A 5,950-nucleotide genomic window follows, 5' to 3' on the forward strand; every position below is an offset into this window, starting at 1 on the left:
GGTTTCTAGAGGCCAAACCACCTCAACCCTCAACCATAATGATTCAACCTCTACGGTTGTACATCACTAACACCAACCATATTGGTCTCTACCCAAGATATCCAAGGCTTCAGGAACTAGTAACTAAACCCATAACCTTGCAAGAATCTAGAGAAGTTTTCCAACCTAGCTCTAGGGACTAGTAATTCAACCCACCAAGGGCTCCAGAGTCCTTGTCCCAAACTAGGCTTCAGGACTAGTAACTCAACCCATGTTTTTCTAGGGCTTCAAAGCATTTGTTACAACCCAAAACCATAAGGAACATGAACACCAATCATAAAAACAACAAGTGGAAAAACCCACAACACCATGTCTATTCAGGAAATGGAAAGGAAAGGCTAAAATCATTTTCAATACAGGAAAATCTCCATGCTAATGACATCATAGAACCAGGAAATCACATGCATATACCATGCATCTATAACTCAACAAGGAAATTACGCATGCAACCTCCTACCTACAAAGCAATCCAATTGTAGTTGTTGATACAATTGATCCCTTGTGTTTTCCTACTTTCATTTTCCTTCGTTCTCCAAATCCCAGTGAATAATAGAGTGCTCCAAGCATGCTACAAGGATGCTCCAATAATTCTCTAAGTGTGCAAGAGTGTGAGAGAATAAGAGAATGGAAGAGAGGTCAACCCAAAAATGTCAAAAATCTAGCAACTAATCCTCATAAGCCTTTTTATAATTGATGTCTCTATTTCTTCATTTTCCCTTCATTTTTCCTTCAATTTCTATCTCATCCAAATATGTGTCTCCTCACCTTCCTTTTCTCTTATTTTCCTTTATTTCATAAATAATTCCAATTGTTGCCACTTTTCCTTTTCCAATTTCCATAACCATATATTAATCATAAGTGATACCAATTACTATGTTTTGCCCAACATTCAACTTGGAATACGTGTCCCATGAACTTGTTCTTATTTTATTTATATGGAAAATCAACTAGGGGTTGTTACATTAATAGTTCAGATTTCTGAAATTTTTCTTTAATTTTCATGAATTCTTGATCAAAATCTACAGTCGATTTAATCTTTTCTATCAGATTTGTTTGCCAACTGATTGTTGGAATGACACAAATCTGATTTAATTTTCTACTCAAGGCATTCACATTTTTTTTCCTTTAATGTGTACAATTTCAAAATTGTATTCATTAAGGAATTCCATCCATTAGGCTTGCCTAGCATTCAAGTTTAGCTAGTCAAATAAGTATTTGATACAAATATTGTTTGTTTTAGCTTAATTTTTCTCCATATGAGATAATGTCTCCACATTTTTAGAGCATGAATGATAGATGCTAGTTCTAAGTTATGTGTGGCATAGTTCTTCTCATGATATTTTAATTTCCCGGATTCATAGCTAATTACATGACCTTTTTTCATTGGAACACCTCCCAATCCTTCCTTATAGAAGTATGTGCATACAACAAAATCTTTATTGGGGTTAGTTAGTTTCAAGATTGGAGTACTCGTTAATAGCTACTTTAATTTCTCAAAGTTATTCTGACACTTTTGACTGGACCATTCAAACTTTGTTCCCTTCTTTTGTAAAGAAGTGATTAAATGTGCCAATTTAGAAAATATTTATATGAATCTTCTGTAATAAATTATAATTCCCATAAATGACATGATATAAACTACATCTTTAGGCACTGGCCATTTAATAATAGATCTTATCTTTTTTGGATCCACAACAATCCCTTCCTTAGATACTACATGTCCCAAATATTGAATTTGTTTCTGGTAAAATGACCATTTTATAAACATAGCGTACAACTCATTTTCTCTAAGTGTTTGAAGAACAATATGCAAATGTTGATCATGTTCTTCTTTACTCTTTGAGTAAACCAGAATGTCATCTATCAATACAATGACAAATTTGTCTAGAAAAGGACTAAGCAGATTATTCATCAAGCACATGAAAGTGGTTGGTGCATTAGTGAGTCCAAATGGAAGTACCACGAACCCATAATGTCCATATCTTGTCCTAAATGTTGTTTTGTGAATATATTCATGCTTGATTCCGATATGGTGATATCTAAATCTTACATCATTTTTTGAGAAAATTGAATCTCCTTATGCTTGGTCAAATAAGTTGTTATCACTCAAGAATTTTTTTTTAAATTTTTCACATCAGTTCTATTGTTTGTCAAAGGGTTAGTGTCAATTCTGGGTCTAGTCTTTTCATCTATTTTTAGAGTCTAAATAGTTTGATTAGGAGTCTTGCTAAGAGTATTGTTGGTATGTATAAAGGGGTCAATTCTCTGTCTTATGTCTATTATTGGTCTCACATCTCACATGGATATCATATGTCCAAGCTCGTTTCAAAGCTGAAATTGTCTAAGTGGTTTCGCAGCACATAAATCCTTTCTATCAGTTTCGCAGCGCAGCATGTTTTAAGTGATTTCGTAGCGCATAATTCATATTTTGCACTGGCTACGCTACGAAATCGGGGATTTGTGCTGATCCATAGCACATCTCACCCCAGCTGTCATATTTTCTGCAAGAATTTTACGGGAATAGCATGTGTAAGGTCTTACATGACGGTCTTGACACGTGTTCTGTAGCCTTCTTCCCTCTCTAACTAGCCTTTGTTATGAATTTTATGGTGCCTAGGAGCAGCTGTAAATGCTTGCCAGACAACACTGCAGCTTAAAAGAGATCCATATGAGAAGTCCTATTCTTCCCGTTGCATGAAGGAATCGCTGCCAAAGAAAAACCGCAGTCCAAGACCAAAGTTGTTCAATAGCTGTGGCCGTTCATTAATTACGATTAGTTATATGGTTGAGTCGATCCAGAGCCACAATGAGGCAGAAGGTGGATTTCACTATGATTCGGGTGCCACTGCACAAATTCAAGCAGATTACATGCCTGGAATTATCACGTTGGATGGCAAATCACAGGACTGGAATAACATCCTTGGCCACTCATTTCCTCTCCGCCCAGCCCTCGATCCAGACGAGGATAAAGAATGTACAGGCGGCAAAATGACTGTCAAGGCCTTGCATGATGGTCACAATATTTTCTTCCTGCTAGAAGTACCGGGGGAATATCGTTATGTGCAAGGAATGGAAATGAGCTGCCCTTCTGTATCACTCATGTTCCAAGTTGGCGGTAATGCAACATATCATAATATGGGTGCTTGCAAAGAGACGGTTGACAGTTGTACAAGCAAAAGTTGCGGTGGTCATGAAGTGGACATAATGCACTTTTCAATAGGAACTGCAATTCCAGGTCGTTTGTATGGCGCCAACATAATTGATAACACAAATGGCACTGGAGGAGATAGGTTTGGCCATTTGGTTGATCTATATGCATGGAATCCACACGGTCGGTATCTTGATGGATTGGGTCCTCAAGGAAATGGAAATGGTGCTAATTTTAGTGCGCAGAATGATTGGCAGGGAGCGTGGTGGCATGATTTGATTGACAATTCCTTTGGTCTTCTGGAGAATGCAAGCCCATATGCATCAACTGGTAGCAAAGGGACTTACACTTTTGAGTTTTCCAGGCCCCTGCGCACATCTGATCGTCTTCAACAGGATGTTCAATTTGTTATAGGACAGACACACAATTTCTCGGCTGCATTTTGGTACCCTGTAAATGGGAATCCTTGGACTAAAAGTAGCCATTATTCTGTTAGCTGTGTCACACATTACTGTTGCGGGAAAGCAAAAGAGTTGCCTGTTCCCTTTGGACAGTTAGCAGTTGTAATTAAAAAAAAACTACAAGCTCATGGATGCTGCCTATGATGGTGTCAGTGGAGGTTATGTTTCCTTGGGGGCGTTGTTGGGTATATTTTACCATCAGTTTCCGTCTTGTTTGAAAAAACTCAGAGACTAGAAGAATTTTCTATGCAACTACCAGATATAATAATCACCACTGTGGACAGGTTTTCGGTTAGGGGAGTAGTTGGTTCGATTGCAGATTTATGGGTTAAATATAAAGCATCTGCCCCTCTGTCCATGAGCATACCTGGAAATCTTAGTAGTGCTGAATCTGAAGATGAAAGCCGTCAACCAGTGGTTGTGTCAGAGAAGACAAACTTGTCTGTTGTCGGTACTCTACTTGAAATGAAGCTTCTGATCTATGGGAAGGAAGATGAGGAAAAGGACAGAGTTGGTGAAGAAAGAATTCTTTTGGCACTATTTGCTGGTGGAGGCAAGGTGAACCTTATACAGCAGGAGAATGATTTGACTGTGAGGATGACATTGCATTCCCTGAGGATTGAAGATAAACTTCAAGGTCATGTGTCTACAACATGCAAGTATATTGCTTGTTCTGTGCTGGAAAATGATAGTCAAGATCCAGATGAGGAGATCATTAATAAATGTAGCACGATGTTGGCAGAAAACATTTCAGAGGAGGATGAGTTTTTTAAAGATGCATTGTCAGATTTTAGTTGCCCTTCTGATTTTTCTTCCATCCCCCAAAGCATCTTAAGTTCTTTCCCCTCGACGCCAAAACAAAATTGATCACATGACTTTGGAACCCCTCTTACAAGTTCCAAATATGAACTTTTTGATTGGAATTTACCCGTAGGAGGAGAAAAAAACCAAAGAGGAAGATGTATCTGATTTTGTGAATCTTACACTTGTTACCAGGCAGCCCAATTCTCCTCACTATGATGGAACAGACACTCAGATGAACATTCGCATGACAAAGCTTGATTTCTTTTGCAACAGATGTACTGTTGTTTCTTTGATTGACTTTGGCATGGAACTGAGTGAATTAATGGAAGTCATATCTGAGAAAGCATCTCCACAGAATGATATGGCAGGTATTACAGTGAGGATGGTCACTGGTGACAATATTAACACAGCGAAAGCAATTGCAGCGGAATGTGGCATTTTAACAGATGATGGTGTGGCAATATGTATCACGTGGCTGGCTATAGGTACTTGTTTTGCAATCATGACAGAAATTTATCGAGGGCATCTCCTCCTGGCAAGGTCACTACTCTTTCAAAGGGCTCCCTGGCTGCTTTATGCAAGTTGAGAGCAGAAGTTGATTTGGTGAAGAAAAGAGCAGAGAGAGATGATCCTACTCATGAGCATGATTTGGAAGTTTGCATGAGAGCAAAAAACAGTTCATGGAGCATCTGCAGAGTTGATGGAAGAAACGAACTTTATATGGTCTGACAAAAGCATAAAAGGTCAAGTCATAGTTGAGTCTTATGATAAAACCAGGGACTTTGTTGGTGATAGTGTTGAAGCAGAAGATCATAAACCTTCTGAGGCAGTTATCTCTTGTTCAGGGATAAAAACCCAAGACAAAGAACTTCGTTTTAGCCTCTTATGTCAGGCAGCTATTGAAGCTCCAAAGATTCTTAATCTCTCAAGCAGTGAACACTTTAGTGGACCTCATGGGGAGGGTTTTGTTTTCATTGCCAATGATTGGCATACATCTCTTCTTCCTTGTTACTTGAAGACAGTCAGATTTTGGGTTGAAGCTGTGTTTTTGAAATTACACAGCAGTTTCGTAGCGCGCTACGAAACTGCTGTAGCTGCATGTTACAATTGAGTTGATCAATTATGATTGACAAAGCGCCAAATCTTTTTGAAAGATTTTGTCATCACACGGGTAAATGAAAACGGTGGCCAGCACATCATGGACGTGGCAATCTATTCTATTTGGGTAATCAAAGATAAAAGGCATGCTTCTTTGGATTCGAACATTTTGAGGCAAACCGAGGACCGACAAACAGGGGTAGTTTCCTATGTTTCAGGGAAATGGAAAACATGTGATATTGACAACAACATGAAGCATTAAAGGTCCATCACAGCCACCGCCAGAAAGGAACCAGATGTCAGAGAACGAAAAGGATTGTAGACCAAGGCTGTTATGGAATTAGAGTCCCATTTAATTTAGATGTCTAGAAGATATAGTAGAATTTGAATCCTAATTGTT

The sequence above is a fragment of the Pinus tabuliformis genome, chromosome 3_1 (genome assembly GCF_031772625.1).
Source record: "Pinus tabuliformis cultivar Carrire ecotype Pingquan chromosome 3_1, CPIR1, whole genome shotgun sequence".
Lineage (NCBI taxonomy): Eukaryota > Viridiplantae > Streptophyta > Pinopsida > Pinales > Pinaceae > Pinus > Pinus tabuliformis.